This window comes from Triturus cristatus, chromosome 2_2 (assembly GCF_964204655.1).
Source record: "Triturus cristatus chromosome 2_2, aTriCri1.1, whole genome shotgun sequence".
Lineage (NCBI taxonomy): Eukaryota > Metazoa > Chordata > Amphibia > Caudata > Salamandridae > Triturus > Triturus cristatus.
In genome coordinates this window covers 484708291-484729701 of record NC_140582.1, presented here as the reverse complement: position 1 = coordinate 484729701, position 21411 = coordinate 484708291, and positions in this window count along the sequence as shown.

The following is a 21411-nucleotide window of genomic DNA, read 5'->3' as shown; positions in this document are numbered from 1 at the left end:
AGGTCTGTGACATATTACTCTTAGCGCTTAGGTCAGAATAGCGCTCCATGGGTCGCTTATGACTGAATATTTGAGAGCAGGAGCAGCCCCTGCAAGTCTTTTGGTGAGGATTGAACCAACATTTTTTTTAGAAGACAAGAAATTTAGACTGGATTGGAGCTATATAGCCAACAAATATACACGTGATTGGCTAATCCTTATAATTAATACTACAAAGCGGTTGAGTGAAGAATTACTTAAAGAAATTCTGGATTTAGAAGAGAGTATTAAACGAGATACTACTCTCACTGACACCAAAGAACAACTTTAAGAATCTAAGAGGATCTTAGTGATTATAAGAACTATATGATCAACCAAAAAATAAAAGGATTAAAACGTAACCTTGATCGATTCTCCCACGAATGGGCTTTCCCCTATGTGGACGAAAAGTATTACCAACCAGGCCCAGAACAACAACACTCAGTGGGGCGGGCAAGGGGTGAAAGACAACAAAATAGACGCACACCTAACAACTGGATCTTTGATAATACCTCTAGCGAAAAGGAAGAAGGGGGTCAGCAAACTAATCCCAGTAGTGTGAGGTTCAATCAACAAGAGAAGAGTAATGAAGATTTAGGATCCTTACTCCGATCTTTTTAGGACAAGGCCAAAGGGGCAACAGAGGGGGTGGTCAGACTGGCAGAGGCCGCGGACGTGGCAATCAAAACCAGCCATGGCAAACACATTCCCCCAGGATAACACGCAGTTGCGGGCGGAATCAGATATGAATAATATAGTGGTAAATTTTCCAGACCATACCCTCACCAGGAGTGAGGAGAGGGTGTTGAATAAAGGGCTTGGGTTTGTTCCCACGCCGACCTATGATGCCTTTAAATGTAGAGTTGAATTTCATGAGATGATGTGAAAGGTGAAACTTAAAAAGTTCTTTGCAAACAAACCATAGGATCCGCCCTGAGGGCCCGATTCACAGAACTAACTTAAGACAAAATCCTAAACTTACTACCATTTTCGTATTCACAGAAGGCACTTACTCATTTTGGTATTCACAGAAGACACTTACTCACTTCGGTATTCACAGAAGTTAGGTGTCCTAACTTTAGGACTCATAAATGCCTTCTGTGAATACCGAAAGTCTTAAAATTAGGATTTTTCTCAGTTTAGGAGTCCTAAAGTTAGGACTCCTAACTTTACTACTACTAAACTGAGAAAAATCCTAATTTTAAGGCTTTCGGTATTCACAGAAGGCATTTAGGAGTCCTAAAGTTAGGAGTCCTAACTTTACTACTACTAAATTGAGAAAAATCCTTATTTTAAGACTTTCGGTATTCACAGAAGGTATTTAGGAGTCCTAAAGTTAGGAGTCCTAACTATACTACTACTAAACTGAGAAAAATCCTTATTTTAAGGCTTTCGGTATTCACAGAAGGCATTTAGGAGTCCTAAAGTTAGGACTCCTAACTTCTGTGAATACCGAAATGAGTAAGTGCCTTCTGTGAATACCAAAATGAGTAAGTGCCTTCTGTGAATACCAAAATGGTAGTAAGTTTAGGATTTTGTCTTAAGTCAGTTCTGTGAATCGGGCCCTCACTGTTTAACACCACACTAAAGAAACCTTCCCAGTTTTGCCCTCCAACAACGACGATAGGACCATAAGTTGTGGTCTGTGAAAATAGGGTGTTACAGGATATCACTACATTTGAACAAAGTAGTACGTCTCAGAAATTCAGCAATATGAGCAGTGAATATTGGGATGCAGTTAAAAGTCTGCAGAACAACCATCTGCTTACCATAAAAACAGCTGACAAGGGTGGGGCGGTGGTTGTTATGAATTTCATCGATTATGATGCTAAAGTGACTAGATTATTGGGGATGCGTAATAATTACCATCCACTTAATCACGACCCGGTCAATGAATTACAGGAGATCATTAAAGAGATGGTAGGCATTGCAAAAGAAAACAAATGGATAACAGCAAAGGAAGCGGAGTTCCTGATTAAAAACAAGCTCAGGACTCCTGCTTTCTATATCCTACCAAAAATACATAAGCAGCAACGTCCCCCCCCCCCCCGGTCGGCCAATTGTGTCAGGGATCCAATCAGTTTTGGAACCCCTGTCACAATTTGCCGACTTTTTCCTTAGAGAATCAATAATAAAACAACAATCTTTTGTAAAAGACACTACGGAGATTTTGAACATTTTGGAGGACTTGTACTTTAACCCAGGTTGTGAATTTCTGGTCACAATTGACATAGAATCACTCTATACCTGTATACCCCAGGATGGCGCGCTGGTGGCATCAGCGCGGGCACTGGGAGAACAAGAGTGGTTCTATGATGCACCGCAGTCTTTTATACTGCAATGCATAGAATTTGCTCTGACCCAAAATTATTTCAGCTGTAAAGACAAGATGTACCTGCAAACCACAGGAACTTCGATGGGCGCTACTATGGGGACCAGTCTGGCCTGCATCTATGTCGGCCAGTTCGAAGAACACGTCATTTACCATCAGTCTAATCCCTTCCAGAGGAATTTGCACCTCTGGAAGCGTTATATAGACTATGTGTTCTGTATTTGGTCGGGAGGAGAGAACACTCTATTGGAGTTCTTTAATTGGCTTAATCAGCAAGACGTCAGTTTAAGATTTACATGGACGTATAGCAGCCAAAAGGCGGTTTATCTGGATTTGGATATCTATGTAGAGGGTAATACACTGTGCACTGGAGTCCATCAGAAACCTAATAGGAACTCACTCTTGTTGTACCAATCATACCATCCGAGGGCTTTAAGAGATAATTTGCCAGTGGGACAGTTCCTGCGGTATCGGACAAACTGTTCCTCTGAAGCAACATACCTTGAACAAACAGAGGAGCTATGTGAAAAACTCAGGAAGAGGCATTATCCCCATAAGATAATCAGACAAGCTAAGAAAAGGGCTTTAAACACTCCACGTAGTGTGCTATTAGAGAAGAATGAAAGGGTGAAAGATGAATGCGTCCCTCTGGTGATGACGTTCGACCCTTTGGCCACCCGGGTTTCCGACAATCAATACGTAAATATTGGGCATTGTTGTCTACCAAGGAACTTAAAATGCCCCCCCCCCTAGATTTGCATTTAAAAGGTCAAGCAACCTAAAGGATAAATTAGTTCATACTTGGGTAGGGCCACTACAGAAATCAAAAGAGACAACAGTCCCACCTGGACATCATCCCTGTGGGACTTGTTCGGTGTGTGGGCTTACTAAGAAGACATCAAGTGTAGTTCTGAATTCAGGCAGAATGTGGCATCTGACACGGTTCAGTAACTGCAATACCACGAATGTGGTGTATAGGTTGACATGCCAATGTGGCCTACACTATATAGGACTCACCACTAGAAAGATCAAAGTCAGAGTGCAGGAACACCTCAGCACCATTAGAACAGGGATGTTAACCACCAAACTAGTACAGCACTGTCATGAGCAGAAACATACATTCACCTGGGTAGTCCTAGGGAAAATAGTGGGGGATCCGCAGAACATTGAGGGTCTGCTGGCTTCAAGAGAGGCACGTTGGATTTTTCAAGAGAAAAGTGATCAAATCGGGCTCAATGATTTTATTGAATGGAATAGGGTCAAATAACAAGTGCTGTGGGATTACATACTGGGCAGAATGATAAGGCTTTGGTGTCTTTGAGTGTAATATGAGAAATGCTTCTTGATTTTATGTCATTAGGTTTCACAATGAGCGAAGTTTGCGCGTATGCCCTCAGTATTACATGATGTTCATCTGTGGCACCCCTCTTGACAAAAATATGAGAAATGCTTCTCGTTTTATGTCATTAGGTTTGACAAGGAGCGCAATTTGCGCGTATGATGTTCTCTGTGACAACCTTCTTGATAATGAGAAAAAGGATGTCTGTCTAATATGAATGAGGACAGTATCCTAGTATTGCATTAGAAGTGAGTTAGTACACGACTGGAGGTGTTGCATCTGATATGCATTTAAGAATGGTGATTTGTTGTGTTAACAGGCTCCAGTTAAAGGAGCAGAGAAGAAGGATGTGTATTTTGTGAATTTCGGCCACCAGTTTCATAAGAATTTGATAAAGCTTTGGATTTTTGAAGGCAAAAGAAAAAAGAAATATGAAAAATAATAAATAAAAATGAATTACATGCATTTAAAAATCGGTATATGCATGAAGTGGTTGCATACCAAAACGATATGTATAAAGACGGTTTTTTACCGTTTTCATTACTAAATAGCACAATAACTTGATTCTGTGGCCGTAAATAATAGTTTCCAAGATGGCGGCGATTTTTGCAGCTGTCTCACGTGACCGGACTATCCCGCGAGAGTTTTAAATACGAGGCCTCCGACCGGGAGAATCAAAAGGCGAGACGAAGCGCTCCGTGAGGCCCGGGGCGGTTAAGGGTATGCGAGTTGTAGGATGAGAGCGTGAATTTAGATTTTTAAAGCGGAGACACGTTGGCAAAAAGAAAATATTGAAGAGCAGCAGACCACGTTTGAGGGTGTGTTTAGCGTTTGAAAAGGTTTATTCGATGACTATGAACTTGGGAATGTATATGGATACTGATTTTTGTACGCTTACCCTGCATTTACGAGGGTCCTATGTGTGAAAGGACAACATTGTGAACTATCCAAGTGCACATGTGATTAATAACATTTTTTGCACTCTATAGATTGGCATGACAGTTGAGTGTTAATCCACTGAGGACTCATAGATGGAGCCTTTTGTGTGACCTACTGAAAAGAGCTGGTACGAGGAACGGTGGCTCATTTAGGGTAATATGAACTCTCCTGTTAAGAGTAATATGTCACAGACCTTTTTAGAAGATTGGATGAGAATAACGGGTTGTGTGTGTTCTTTTGTTTTTACATTTGGCAGTCCCCGGAAAAAAAGTCATTTAAGTGTCCATTACTGGTGCCAGGTGACCCTGTTTGCCCTAAAGAAATTGCCCAAAATTGTCCTGGCAATGAAACATGTTGGTTCAGTATAACGGTATGCATGATAGGCAACCGATTTTTAATTTGAATAAAGTGCACAGGGAATAATAAAGTCGGTATCGAGAAAAGTGCAACTTTCTTCAATTTTAGATTCACATGGTCGCATCATGAGATGTGATTCTTTCACTATTACCTTTTTCACAGCACTAAATTCTTTTTACTTGTTTTGGACACTATATTTATTATTTTATAAAGTAAGATGACTACCAATGATGACAAAAGTGGGCACAGCTGGTGAGTACCAACCAGCGAGCTCGATTGGTGGTGCGCACATGAGGGGTCATCTTGCTTTTTCACAATTTTTTTTGATAGCTATGCTTAATTTTTTTACACCTTCCACATTATTCCTCCTGTATGTTGGTCAGGGGTAATAGAGAGTGGGGACTTCCAATTGTAAAAAAAACGTATTTGGTTCTTAAAATTGAAGGTAAAAAAGCAGGAGGTTACTACCTCATAATGGTAAAGAGAGGCGTATATGGGAATAAAACATTGTGAATCCCTACCTCAGCTTATATATATATATTTTGGCCTGAAGAGAGGTACCTACATAGACCAGGTCTTTTTTGTATTTTGTCTTTTTTGTATTTATACTGGTCATTGTCGAGGCTGCCATTGATGAGGAATACGGGATCTTGCACTGAGAATGTGTTGCATAGTGGTGGTTCCGATGCCGCAATGGGCTGTGGGTCTTTGTGGTGGTTCCGATCCATGCCGCAGTGATGATGTGTTGATTCTGCTCAGGGTTGCCCTGTGCAGCATAGGGGATGCATTGGTCCTGCTGGATCCACAGAGCCTGGCAGAGCACCTTGAGTCCATTTCCAAGTGTCCGGGACTAAGCTGGCACCACTCAGGAGGTTACATTCACAGATGGCAGAGTTCATGTGAAAGGGTGTTGAAGCCTTCTGTCACTGAGGTTCAAGCCAGGATGTCAGCCAACTAGCCCTTGAAATCAGTCTGGGGTTTTGGGTTCAAGAGAAGCAGGTCCAGTTCTTATCACCCAGGCAGGAGGGCAGCAGGCAGCAGTTCAGCACAGCAAAGCAGCAACAAGGCAGTTGACCAGCAGAGTTTGCAGTCCTTCAACAGCACAGCAGTCCTTCTTCCTGGCAGAGTATCCATAGTTCCAGAAGGGTACCGAAGAGTTAGTGTCTCAGGTGCAGTATTTATAACCAGTTGTGCCTTTGAAGTGAGAGAAAAGCTTCTAGAGGTTTCCCTTTTGAATCCCCAGGCATGCAGCCTTCATGTTCTGGCTCCAGACTAACTACAGGGGGTCTGCAGAGCTCTGTGTGGAGGCAGAACACAGCCTATTCAGGTGTAACTGGAACTGTGCCCACCTCCTCAGTCCCATCCTGCCAGTGATGACCCTTAAAGGCAAATCTAAGCTCCCTATTGTGTGTGGCTGGCTAGGCGGAATGCAAAAAGCTCCCCTATGAACTACACCCAGTCTTGTTACCAGGTACAGGCTACAGGCACCATAGGACTAGGGCAGGAAAGTGACAACTTTCTAAAAGTAATGACAATATATGTACCCCATATAGCATAAATCCTGATCTAATTTGAAACCACATACGCCAGTTGTTCATATCTGTAATTGTGCAATCTTGACTTCAGATTCCCCACCTGCATGAGGTGTAGGCTGGGTCAGGCTCAAAACCATTTACGCGTGTATTGCTTCGCACTTCCAGATAATGGAAAATACCACCCTCCCACACGGAGGCTGAAACACGACGAAGCAATAAAAATAACACATCACCACTTGGAAAGGGATTTCACTTTTATTAAATGAAACACATCTAAGACTGTTTTTAGAATAAGGCATGTTTTTTTTCTGCAACACACTCTAACAGAAAGGCTTTCCCAAATGTCAAATGAGCAATATGGATATGGATATATACATATATATATATTCACCGAAAAAACCATAGGTTTCAGGGGTGTTATAGTTAGCTGGACATTTCCCTCGTACAAAACCCTAGAAATTCCCCTGTTATAGTTAGTTCAGCTAACTATAACTCGCGCCCCTGCAATGCACTGCTGATGACGTCACATATTACATCACTCATGACATGGTCAGTGACATCTCTGATGACATCACTGATGACATCACTGATGACATCATCCATTGAATATGTGTTTCTGAACAGTTGTAATATGTTTAATATATATAGGGAAAGGCCTGTTGAAAAATAAGTGGGTGTACAAGTGTGTGAATGGATGATTTTCTAGGTGCGTAACTGAGTCTATAAGTGAGTCATTAAATGTATCTTACTGCAGACTAGTGACTAAACTGTGTGAATGTCTGTATGTATCTGTGTGTTGGTGTATAAGTGGCTGCATGGTTTTGTGAATAGCTATAAGAGTGTCTATATGGGTTATTGATTGGTTGTCTGAGTATCTGTATGGGTGCCTGAGTGTTTGTGTGGGTAGGGTGTGTGTGACTCTGAGACTAGATGTGTGAGTGGGTGATTCAGTGGGTGCATGGTTTTAAGAGTGCATCTGTGATGGACTGTATGGTTGGGTGAGTGTATGTATGGGTGTGTTAGGGATTGACTGTATATCTCAGTTGTACATGTGTCAGTAACTACATATGTGAAATGCAGTGTATATTTGTGTAAGAGTATATAACTATCTATATGTGAGAGTGTGTGATTTTGGGAGTGGCTGTATGCGCCATAGTGCAAGGATATCTGTGTCATGTGCTGTTTGTTTTTCTGCAGGAAGACACAGAATCTGTTAGTATTTTTATGAGTAAGTGAACTTGAGTGTGTTTAACTGTATAGGTGAGTAAATTGGACTGTGATTAATTATTTGCATGACTGACTAGATGTGTCAGTACCTCAATGGATGATTGGTGGTGTGTGATTGTCTTTATAGGTGTATAAATGCACAGAGTGACTGTAAGTATGAGTGACTGTACAGGTGAGTGAGTGGACATGTATGTAGAAATAAAAGTCAATGAGTGGGTGTGTAGTTATTGGTATTGGAGTATCTATGGTTGTCTAAATGGCCGTTTGAAATTTTGAGTCAGTGTATCAAAGGTTATATTAGGGTGTGAGAAGATGCACTAATTTATCACATGGATGACGTCATCAGTGATGTCATCAGTGATGTCACTGACCATGTCATGAGTGATGTAATATGTGACGTCATCAGCAGTGCATTGCGGGGGCGCGAGTTATAGTTAGCTGAACTAACTATAACAGGGGAATTTCTATGGTTTTGTACGAGGGAAATGTCCATTTAACTATAACAGCCCTGAAACCTATCTTTTTTTCAGTGAATTTCTAAGGTTTTTTAAATGCTAATTCCTAACTATAACGTGCCTGAAACCTATGTTTTTTTCAGTGAATTTCAAAGGTAAATGCTAATTTCTAACTATGCCTTCAGAGATAGGACATGTGAAGAAAGAAGAAAAAACGCACAGAAAGAAAAAAAAGAAATGCAGAAAGAAGCAACAGAAGTCCTCAAAGACGAAGTAAAGTGCAGGAAGAAGGATAACGTGCAGAAAGAACAAACAGAAGAGCAGAAAGAAGCCTTGTTGCAAAATCATCCTGTACCCTCAACTTTTTCAGACGGATACTGGTGGTAACTGAGTCTGACTAACCAGTCCTAGAGCCAGTGCTATGTTAAAAGACACTCAGAATACAGTGAAAACACCTACATACACTAGGGAACACTATGCGTTGGGGTCCCCCTGTGATTAGCATGACCTCCTCTGTAAGCCCCTAGTATATAATAGGGCAGGGGATTAAAACTATCTCTTAAAACGCGCAAAAGGGCGTGTTTGCACACGTCACCTCAGGCCCCGTCCCCTCCCTTCCCCACTGTGTAAACACACCCTGTGGCCGTTTTAAGTTGGGAGATTAAGTCCCCTTGAATCCTGAGGGTCCCTAGGGTCCAACTAGCCCACTAGGTACCTCCAGTAAGCACCACTGAGCTGCGTTGCAGAGAGGTGTAAAAAGTGGCACGGCCTGGACCACCTCTGCAACGCAGCTCAGTGGCGCTTACTGGAAGCACCTGGTGGGCTAGTTAGCCTCCAGGGGCCCTCGGGATTGAAGGGGAACTATTTCCCCAACTTAAAATGCGCCATAGGGTGTGTTTGCACACGTCACCTCAGGCCCGTCCCCTCCCTTCCACACTGTGTAAACACGCCCTGTGGCCGTTTTTTAAGTTGGGAGATTAAGTCCCCTTGAATCCTGAGGGTCCCTAGGGGCAAAATAGAACACTAGGTACATCCAGTAAGCACCATTGCAGAGAGGTGTAAAAAGGGGCACGGCCTGCACCACCTCTCTGCAACGCAGAGCAGTGGCGCTTACTGGAAGCACCTGGTGGGCTAGTTGGCCCCCAGGGTCCCTCAGGATTAAAAGGGAATTATTTCCCCAACTTAAAACGCACAACAGGGCATGTTTGCACACGTCACCTCAGGCCCCGTCCCCTCCCTTCACCACTTTGTAAACGCGCCCTGTGGCCGTTCTAAGTTGAGACATTAAGTCCCCTTGAATCCTAAGGGTCCCTAGGGTCAAACTAACCCACTAGGTACCTCCAGTAAGCACCACAGAGCTGCGATGCATAGAGGTGTAAAAAGGGGCGTGGCCTCAGAACACCTGTCTGCAACGCAGCTCCCTGGCACATACTGGAGATACCTGTTGGGCTAGTTGGCCCTCAGGGACCCTCAGTATTGAAGGGGAATTAATTCCCCAACTTACAACTGGCCAGGGGGCGTGTTTGCAGAGTGCTGCAAGGAGGGGGCGTGGCTTCCGGCACAATGCTGGTCTTTTATTTATTTTATTTTTTTAAGAAGGAGGGCTGTGTGGCCCCCCTTCTTTTTCTAAATTATTGACCCTGGAGACACCATCCCCCAAGGCCTGCACCCTCATTTTTTTTGTTGAAAAAAATTAATGTGGCTCTCCCAAGGCCTTAATCGGCCCCGGGGACCCCACCCCCGGGTCATGGCCTTTTAAAAAAAAAATTATTTAGGAGGGGGGCTACGTTGCCCCCCTCCTCAGGCCACTTATGGCCCCGGGGACCCCATCCCCCGGGGCCGGCCTTTGTTTTTTATTATTTAAAAAAATATATGTTTAAAGAAATACCTAGGACATGCTGGACAAACCGTATGTACCTATCACCATGACGATTTGCGTGATATTCATTAAAAGGCGACTATGCATACAAAGAATCCACGTGGAATGTATTTACACCGCTAGTGAAGCTCTGACGTGTCTGACGCCCTACCGTGCCTAATCCCGCCCCCCCCGCCGGTGGATACTCTCCAAGTAGACACCCTTGACAAAGCCATTCAAAGGGGATTCGACAAAAATTCAACCAAACCATGCAATAAACCCCCTCATGGTTAATAAACCACACATCCACCGCCGGATGTGTAATACATTTTATCTGACTCTATGGAAAGGAGACGAACCTCACTTGAGAGTCACAGTGTGCTCCTGGCTGAGCCCAATGCTGTTTTACACCCACCAGTGCCCACCGAGTGCCACACACCTCTGTGTTGTATTCCACCAGCTAGTGCGTATGCTATGACACTCTCTAGCCCATGTGCACTGTAACACCACCCCGTGAATATGTCATGCCACACTTGCCTTCGCACGGGTTATATTGCCCCATCTAGCGTGCCTTCCTCGATGCCTATGTTATAATGCACAGCGCTATGCCATACATATTACAATCTGGGATCCATATCTTTGTCACAGTGCATATGCAACGTTACACTCCCCAGCACATATTTTATATTACAACTTTAGAGACTAGTTAGGTTACACAACACTGCCCTGTGCATATTTCACTCCAAGGCGCATATCTCATAGCACGCGCTCGTGCCTGTGCTATCTCGCGCTCTCCAATGATTCTGTCATTGCGCACAATGTATTGCATATTATATTTCATGCCCCGGTTCATCTTATATCACACTTTTTGGTGCATAGTTTATACCATATACTATATCTAGTTTTCATTTTCAATCGTGCTCTCAGGACTATGTTCAATATAACACTGCGTCCACCTACCCTTTTCACGGCATTACATTTTGCGATGGGGGGTGGAGGGTCAGGGGGTGTTTCTGCCAAGTGAGCCCGGAATCACAGTCACAAACGTCCTCTTCTTCCTGATTAAAAGTGAGATTATGCTGCATACTTGTTCATATTTTAAGTAGTTCGCACAGACACACATTTTAAAAACAATAAAGTTCCTAATAACCACCATTTCTGAACAGTTAGCTTGCTGCCCCATCCACCTCCTCCCTATCCTCTGTTGTCTGAATCCATGGACTAGCCTCCTCCCTCCTGCCATGCATGGTCTGATGTGCTGCCACTGCCCTCCATTTAGCATGATGTACCAGTCCACTCCTCCTGCCCTCCATTGCCCAATTCTATGGCCCATCATTTACCTCCTGCTTAGCATCTGTGCTTAGCTTGCTGCCCCTATTCTCCATTCCCCTGCCCTCCGATGTCTTTGTGCATGCCCCTGCTCCATCCGTTTTGCCCACCATGTTCCATGGACCTGCCACTCCTATCTACTCTGAGTGTTCTGTTGAGCTGCCACTCCCCTCCACCTGCCTAGCATTGTCAGATGACTGTAACCTGTCCCTGCCACCTTCACCCTGCCTGTCCACATGCCATGCCCCTATCCCCTTCCTTCTGTCCTCCATGGTCCATTTTACTGCCACACCCTTCTGCCCTCCCTGGTCTGTTGTGCTGCAACTGCCCCACGCGGTCTGTTGTGAGGCCCCTTCCCCTGAACTCTCTTGTCTGTGCCCAGGTCCTGACCCTCCCTTCTATCCTCCATGGTCCTTTGTGCATGCCCCTGCACCCTCCTTCTTGCCCATCATAGCCATGCATGGTCTTCTGTGCTGCCATGGCCCCTCCCACCTTCCCTGTATGGTCAGCTAGCTGCCCCTGACCCCCTCCCACTTTCCCTCCATGGACTGTGTGTATGCCATCATAGTCTCACTGTTGCTCTCAATGGTGTGTCTTGTTTCTAGTGCCCATCCTGCCTGACCTCTATGGTCATCTTGCTGCTCCTGCCCTGCCCCCTTGCCCCCACCCCTCTGTTTCCATGTGCAGACCCCTATTCCCTCCGTCCTGGCTTGTCTGTTCCATTGTAATGCCCCTGATCCGTCCCTCCTGCCCTTTATGGTCTGTTATGCTGCAGCTTTCTCTCCTGTCTGGCCATTAGGGTCAGCTAGCTACCATTGCCTCTTTCCCCTCTGTTCTCTGTTGTCCATGTGCATGGTCCTGTCCCCTCACTATTGCTTTCTATAGATTGTTGTGCTGCACTCCCGTCCCGCATGCCCTGTGTGGTGTATTGTGCTGCTGCAAACCCTGATGCCTGCCCTGTAGGGTCAGTTTGGTGCACCTCTCCATGTCCCTCCTGTCCTCTGTTATCCGAGTCAATGTCCCTACCCCAATTCCTCCTGCCTACAATGATCCAATGTACCATACTTGTGAACATTTTGAACTTGGTAAGAGGGAGATTTTGAAAAAAAAACGGGGGTATTGATTTTCCCCTTTGAGTTACATTGAAAAAGAGGAGATTGTAGACAGGAGACAGATCAAATAAAGCCCATTTGAGCTTAAAAACATTGGACGTTTCCTGGCTGTTGGCATGTATGGCTGTACTACCACTGCCACTTCCTTCTGCCCACAATGGTCTATTATATTGCCACAGCCTCTCTTGCCAGTCCTGTATTGTTGGTTTGTTGCCCCTGCCCCCCTTTCCACTGCCCTCCATAGTCTGTTGTGCTGCCACTGCCCTACCTGCCTGCCCAGTGTGGTCAAATTGTTGTCTCTGCACTCTCCTACCTGCCTTCAATTTTCAGAGTCCGTGCCCCTGGCCTCTGCCTCTCAACAGTATCCCAATGAACAACTAGATTGCTAACATTCTATATTTATTACAAAAGTGTGGAACGCCTGACGTCATCTTGATGTAATCAAAACTGTAATACCTAGAGCATTTCCTTTAGAAATTACATACATGAGAGGGTCATATTTGCATCAAAATTATGGTTAGTGCTCTAAAAAACTAAAATGAGGACATATTTTCTGAGTTTTCAAATAGCGACAAAGAAAGTTTAAATTATTTGTAATCTTTATGTTTTTTTATTCAGTTGACCACTTGATCAAATGTTGCACCTAGGGGAGAGGATGTGGTGTTACTTCCAGAGCTGCAGACTTTGCAACTGGGGAACCAGGTTGGAGTTTCTGCTTCAGCTCAACATTCTGTGATTCTGGTCAAATCACTTAATCTCCCCATGCCTACAACCAAAATGAATTTGATCTTGTGTGATGTAACCAATGCTCATGTAAAGCACTCCAATACCTGACAAGTCTGCACTATATAAAACTGCAAATACACAAAAAATAAGTGTTTTGCACACTTCTGTCATTGGGCTACATGTGGGCTGCATCTGGGTGATATTTGTGCTGCATTTGGGCTCTTTTGTCTCTGGTGGCCATCTTGGGTGATTTATTTGTTATGAAGTTTCCTAATTTCCTCATTTACTGCAGTCTCCTCAGTAGGAAATGCTTTCAGGTTTTACTTTGATTCCATCAAGAAGGTATTCAGCTATGTCACACATTTGCCATATATTCTGAATGTTAGCACTCTATTTGCTCATTAGATCACTGTAGTAAAGCTACTGCTCACCACGGAAGTCTGCTGCTGGTATTAAAAGTGCATGTTTCAGTCTGCATATCAGAATTTTTTAATGAAATAGAAGAGGATTTGAGAAGTCACTCAAAATGTGCCCTAATTTTTCTTTCTTCAGCAGTAATCATAATTTGTATGGCAAAATGAACCCCCTAATTGTGTTCCTTTTTAAATTAAATGTTTTAAGTGTTACCAGTTTATTCCAATCAAGATGGCTTCAGGTGTGCCATACTTTTGTCACGAGTAAGACAGTAAGCGCTCTGGTTGTTCTTAAGAACACTCTGGGACATTCTGTCATTGGGCTATACTTGGGCTACATCTGGGTGATATTTGGGCTACATTTGGGCTCTTTTGTCTCTGGTGACCATCTTGGGAGATGTATTTGTTATGAAGTTTCCTAATTTCCTCATTTACTGCAGTCTCCTCAGTAGAAAATACTTTCAGTTTTTTACTTTGTTTCCATCAAAAAGGCATTCAGATGTGTCACACATTTGCCATAAATTCTGAATGTTAGCACTCTAGTTGCTCATTAGATCACTTTAGTAAAGCTACTGCTCACCAGGGAAGTCTGCTGCTGGTATTCAAAGTGCATGTTTCAGTCTGCATGTCAGATTTTTTTAATGAAATAGAAGAGGATTTGAGAAGTCAAAATGTGCCCTAATTTTTCTTTCTGCAGCACTAATCATAATTTCTATGGCAAAATTAACCCCCTCATTTTGTTCCTTTGTAAATTAAATGTTTTAAATGTTACCACTTTATTCCAATCAAGATGGCTTCAGGTGTGCCATACTTTTGTCATAAGTAAGACTGTTAGCGCTCTAGTTGTTCATTAGAACACTCTGGGATATTTTGTCATTGGGCTATACTTGGGCTACATCTGGGTGATATTTGAGCTACATTTGGGCTCTTTTGTCTCTGGTGGCCATTTTGGGAGACTTATTTGTTATGAAGTTTCCTAATTTCCTCATTTACTACAGTCTCCTCAGTAGGATATACTTTCAGTTTTTTACTTTGATTCCATCAAGAAGGCATTCAGATGTGTCACACATTTGCCATAAATTCAGAATGTTAGCACTCTAGTTGCTCATTAGATCACTGTAGTAAAGCTGCTGCTCACCAGGGAAGTCTGATGCTGGTATTCAAAGTGCATGTTTCAGTCTGCATGTCAGAATTTTTTTATGAAATAGAAGAGGATTTGAGAAGTCAAATGTGCCCTAATTTTTCTTTCTGCAGCACTAATCATAGTTTCTATGGCAAAATGAACCCCCTCATTTTGTTCCTTTTTAAATTAAATGTTTTAAGAGTTACCACTTTATTCCAATCAAGATGGCTTCAGGTGTGCACTACGTTTGTCATAAGTAGGACTGTTAGCGCTTTAGTTGTTCTTTAGAACACTCTGGGAAGCTGCAGTAGAACACAAAGGAATCAACTGACAGTCTCTGCCCTTGTTGGATGTACATGTTCTACTGAGAATGTCAGACTTCATTCACACATGACTGAGAAAGATAATGTGATTTTATAGAAAATATGCTCTCAGTTTAGCTTATAGACCACCTATCAAACCTCTGTGGGAAAAGCATGAGAAAATAATTTTCTCTCAAACATGATTCATGATATCACAGCAGAAGGCTTTTTCACATGGTAAAATCACCTTAGAACACACCACAATTACTAAAATGAGTATGGTACCATCAACAAATGATATATAATGTAACTAAAGTCTTAAAACCTTCTATTAACTGCAATGCTTTTTAATGAGGTGCTATCATGTATATTGGTCCCAAGATGGCTGCCAGCACTTCTTGGATGAAGTACTGACAGCCAATCATATCTCACGAGTCACGATGGGATGTGTGGTTAGGCTCCGCCCAGATATATCTATCTTTTTAACTCTAATTTTCTCAGAAACTACTGAACGGATTTACACCATTTAAGCAAAAGGCATGAGTCTGAACTGAGGACTACCTCTTTGCCAAATTTGGTGCAATTCCGTTCAGCAGTTCGGGCTGTAGCTGCGTCAACAGGTCCTATGGGAAAATGCTTTTTTCTCGGCCCCCGCTTAACGAATCACCGTGAAATTTCCAGGAGAGGAGCGGACTGAAGCTGGCCAAAAGTTTTGCAAATTTCGCGAAAATTCGTCAATCGGCGCCAACGTTATTCCAAATAGAATGTTGCGGATTTCCTATGGAAAATAGGTCCTAACTATAACTACCTACTGGCGACTGCCAGTAGGTAATATATATATATATATATATATACCAAACATCTTCTTTCCCATCAAAAGAAGATATATATATATATATATATATATATATATACATATATACATACAATTCATGGAAAATACATGAAATAAAATGCAAGCAGATAACAATAATAAAATGAAACTCAAGCAGATAATAATATGGTATGAAACACAAGAAGATACTGCTGGACATCCTGCAAGAAATCAGAAAGATATATACACTAAACAATCAGATGATTACAACCACTGAAGACTTGGATGTGCACACAGACACACACATCACAATGAAAACACTTTAGATGATTATAGTCACTGGAGACTTGAATTTGCACACAGACACTCAGACATCACAAGGACGATTATAGTCACTGGAGACCTAAATGTGCACACAGACACTCACAAATCACAATGGCAATAATCAAAAACAAAACACCTCACCAATTGTTTACTCGACATCCTTAACAACTCAAGCTGGAGGAGCCCTTTTGACAGCCCAGGCAAGATTCTCGATTGAGACCAAAGTTCCCTTGTGACAACACGTCTTCCCCACAAGCCAAGATCCCCCACCTTTAATACATTTTACTCAACTTGAGGCGAAGGTTCTAGAAACCTTGCCCCCTTTCTTCTGTTATGAAAGACCGAGCTGACCGTACTGGTCTGTGTCAAGGTCAAGACAGAAGCTGGCCAGGCCCCTGTATTTTGACACTGAGACAGAGCTGTACATTCCAAACATTTCTCTGGCAACAACAATCTCTGCTGTGAAAGTCACCAAGAACACTTCTCACACATTATCCCAGCAAAGCTTATGAAAGCCTCCATCCAGCAGAAAACAAAACAATCTTGATTGTCAATAACCTAAACAACTTCAGTAGACTGGGGGCCTGCCTGTGTGCAGAGCTCAAGCTAGGTGACGGAGTCAGAATTCAAGATGGAATGAGGGCATGTCAAATCCAATAGTACAAACTTCATAAATCTTCCCAATGTACAACACAATGCACATTTGTGCACCACTGCCTATAGCATCACACATTTCATATGCCAATGTACAACATAATGCACATTTGAGCACCACTGCTTATAACACTGCACTTCGAGACCAAGAAGTACATTCCACTTCTCCCTCTCTCTCTCATGCTTTCAAATGCACATCCCACACGTTCTGTTCCTGGCAAGGCTGTTCCACTCTGTGAAAGCTCCCTCTCTAAAACTACAAGGAGACAAATCTTCAAGGAAAAAGGCACATGGAGGAAAAATGATGCCGTACATTCAAGCTTGGATAAAGTAAAACACCAAAAGTCAATTAAAACAATCATAGTCAAAGGTCATCACTTAGTTTCAAAACATAGGATTGCCTCTAGCACTACAACGCATATTTACTTGAAGCGTTTACTGACTGCTTATTTTTAAAGGTGGTTTGACCCTCAAAAAAGCAGTCTTGACTCGGTCCCCAGTGTGTGTGACATAACCCACCAGGGACTAATTCAAGGCAGCATTTTGTGAGGACCAATTTCAAGTCAAGGAAATGGTCCACGTGCAAGAACTCACGCCCAAGTAAGGACAAGAATCCCTTTAGAAAATAAGCATTCATTGAACGCTTAAGTGTATACGTGTAAAAGGTTTTGCGCCCAACGCAGTGTACACCTCTCGCATGTGGAGTTCCCCATTGTGACACACTTTGAAATGTGTCCCTCATATGTTTTGTTCCTGCCCTGAGGAAGACTAAGCAAAAAATACTCAGACCCCACAAGAAGGTTGAAACGTGTTGGCGTTCACATTAAAGTAGTGTGTGTTTATATTGATGCCCAAGTCCAAACAAAGATATTGTGTGATTATATTGATAACTAGGTCCCCACAGAGAGAGTGTGTGATTATATTGATGCCCAAGTCCCCACAGAGATGGTGTGTGATTATATTGATGCCCAGGTGCCCATAGAGATAGTGTGCGAGTTTATGAATGCCCATGTCCCACAGTGATAGCATTTAATTATATTTATTCTCCTGTCCCCATAGACATAGTGTATGATTATATTTATATTCAAGTCCCTGCAGAGATAGTGTTTCATGATAGTTATGTTGAAGTCATATGTGATAGTATGTCATGAGACTGATGCTCAGGTCGCCACACATATAGTGTGTGATTATAGTCATGTTCAACTCCTCCAAGAGATGGTGTCTGATTAAAGTCATGCAAAGGTCCCCACTGAAAAATAGTATGTAGTATGTGATTATAGTTATTTTTAAATACTCACAGATATTGTGTGTGACTAAAGGTATATTCAAGTCTGTACATAGAGAGTATTGTGCTAGTCATGATCAAGTCCTTGTAGAAACACTGCATTATAATAGTCAAGCTCGAGTCCCGGCAGAGATGCTACGTTTTTATAGTGATGGGAAGATCTATGCACAGTGTGTCATTATATTCATGCTCAGGTCCTGTAGAGATATTGTGTGATTATAGTGAAGCCCAGTTCTTTACAGAGATAGTGTAGATTATAGGGATGCCACATCCTCATTGAGCTAGTGATTATAGACCTATAGAGAAATTGCGTGATGACTGTTAAATTCAAGTCTATGTAGGGATAATCTTTATGTTCAACATGTTGAAATCCTTGTAGAGATAGGGCCCGATTCACAGAACTAACTTAAGACAAAATCCTAAACTTACTACCATTTTGGTATTCACAGAAGGCACTTACTCATTTTGGTATTCACAGAAGGCACTTACTCATTTCGGTATTCACAGAAGTTAGGAGTCCTAACTTTAGGACTCCTAAATGCCTTCAGTGAATACCGAAAGTCTTAAAATTAGGATTTTTCGCAGTTTAGTAGTAGTATAGTTAGGACTCCTAACTTTAGGACTCCTAAATGCCTTCTGTGAATACCGAAATTCTTAAAATTAGGATTTTTCTCAATTTAGTAGTCCTAAGTTTAGGACTCCTAACTTTAGGACTCCTAAATGCCTTCTGTGACTACCGAAAGCCTTAAAATTAGGATTTTTCTCAGTTTAGTAGTAGTATAGTTAGGACTCCTAACTTTAGGACTCCTAAAAACCTTCTGTGAATACCGAAATTCTTAAAATTAGGATTTTTCTCAATTTAGTAGTCCTAAGTCTAAATTTAGGACTACTAAATTGAGAAAAATCCTAATTTTAAGAATTTCGGTATTCACAGAAGGCTTTTAGGAGTCCTAAAGTTAGGAGTCCTAACTATACTACTACTAAACTGCGAAAAATCCTAATTTTAAGACTTTCGGTATTCACAGAAGGCATTTAGGAGTCCTAAAGTTAGGACTCCTAACTTCTGTGAATACCGAAATGAGTAAGTGCCTTCTGTGAATACCAAAATGAGTAAGTGCCTTCTGTGAATACCAAAATGGTAGTAAGTTTAGGATTTTGTCTTAAGTTAGTTCTGTGAATCGGGCCCTCAGTGTGTGATTATAGTCATGTTCAAGTCCCCATGAACATAGTGTGTGGTTATATTGATGCCCAGGTTCCACAGATAGTGTGTGAGAAAATAAAGGCCCGGGTCCCCACAGAGATAGGGAGAGACTGTAAGGATGCCCAGGCCCTTCAGAGATAGTGTGCGATTATAGTAATGTTCAAATCTCCACAGAGATAGTGTGTGATTATGGGAGTATCCTGGATACCCCTATAACCCCCATAGAAATGGTGTATGATTATTGGGTTACCCAGGTACCAATGAGATAGTGCATCTTCATAGTCATGTTCAAATCCCCATAGAGATAGTGTATGATTACAGTGATGTTCAAGCCCCCACAGTGATTGTGTGTGATTGATTATAAGGATGTCCAGGTCTCAACAGAGATAGTATGCGATCATATTGATGCTCATGGTCCCCACAGAGATAGTGTGTGGCTATAGGGATGCCCAGGTCCCCACAGAGATAGTGTGTGATTATAGGGATGCCTGGTCCCCACAAAGATAATGTGTGATTATAAGGTTGTCCATTTCCCCACAGAGATAGGGCGTGATTATAGGGATGCCAAGGTCCCTACAGAGATAGTGTGTGAATATAGGGATGCCAAGGTCCCTACAGAGATAGTGTGTAATTATAAGGTTGCCCAGTTCCCCAGAGAGATAGTGTGTGATTATAGGAATGCCCAGGTCCGCACAGAGATCTTGTGTGATTATAGGGATGCCTAGATCACCACAACAATAGTGTGTGATTATGGGGATGCAAGGTCACTACAAAGATAGTGTGTCATTATAAGGATGCCCGTCTCCCCACAGGGATAATGTGATTATCGGGATGCCCACGTCCCTACATAGACAGGATGCCCAGGTCCCCACATGAAATAACCACGGCTGGTAATCTTGCATAAAGTGGCCACTAATACAATCTCTACAGTGAGAATATTATTAGTAGTTTGGGTTGCTTTTCATTGAACAAAAGTAGCTCTTATTACAAAAGAGTTGGAGACCTCTGCTCTAAATACAGCATTTGCATTTCCTTAGTTTGGTGCTGTCAGTATATCTACAGCTGTGTAAAACCTACAATTGGCATGGGTGACTTTGTGTGCTCTGTAGGGAGGCTACGGATTGTGTGAGAGTTTATTACAAACCACTTTGACTGACCAACAGGTTCTGTGAAAAACTTTCACTGACCTCAGCCTCCACTCTAGAGTTCTCAATTGTGCCCGTCATGCACACCTACACATAACCTAAATGTACCCATTCGCAGTATGCACTATACAAGAATCACATATTGCATGAAAACAAATATAGAAATATACTATCTGGAAAATTCATCGTACTAAATGTAAATGAAGTAAAACATGAAATCTAAAAAGGGATTGCAGCACTGACATGAATAACCTTGAGAGAAAAGATTACAATTGCTCAGTGCACTCAGTAGAGAGGCCAATAATTAGATGAGCATGTGGCCTGAATGCATTTATGAGCCACCAAAAGGCACTGTGAGATGCTCTCACTGCCTCAATTCCCAAATCAAGAGGTCTCAACCGTACTCCACGATGCAAACCCACTCATAATGTGAGTGATTATATGAATTGATTTGTTTTTTCATTTAGGTTCAGTACTGCCTACCCTATCAGACTGCTTAGTCCCAGAAAATGGCATCTCTGATCACTCAACAATATCTTTTCGAATCCATTTCCAAGACCATGGTCTTCATATCATAAGCAGATATGCCTTGGAACACAAATGTCACCAAGTATAAACAACCGATAGAGAAGCAAATTCTTCATGAGCACTGGAATCAATATCTTGACACCAAGGAGGGATTTTAGTTATGCAGGTAAACTTTGTGCATGGCAGGAAAGGCCTGTCTGAGGGGGTGTGTGATAAGAGATTCACTGAATGAAGCCAGAGAAAAACAGATAGCTTTCGAACAATTAGACCTCCTTCACGCAGATACAAACAAATATATTGTATAAACATTTGGAGCCTACTGAGAAAGTCAATAAGAATTGAACTGACTCTTGACGGTAAAAGTAGATTATGCTGTATCTAAACTAACCCAAAAG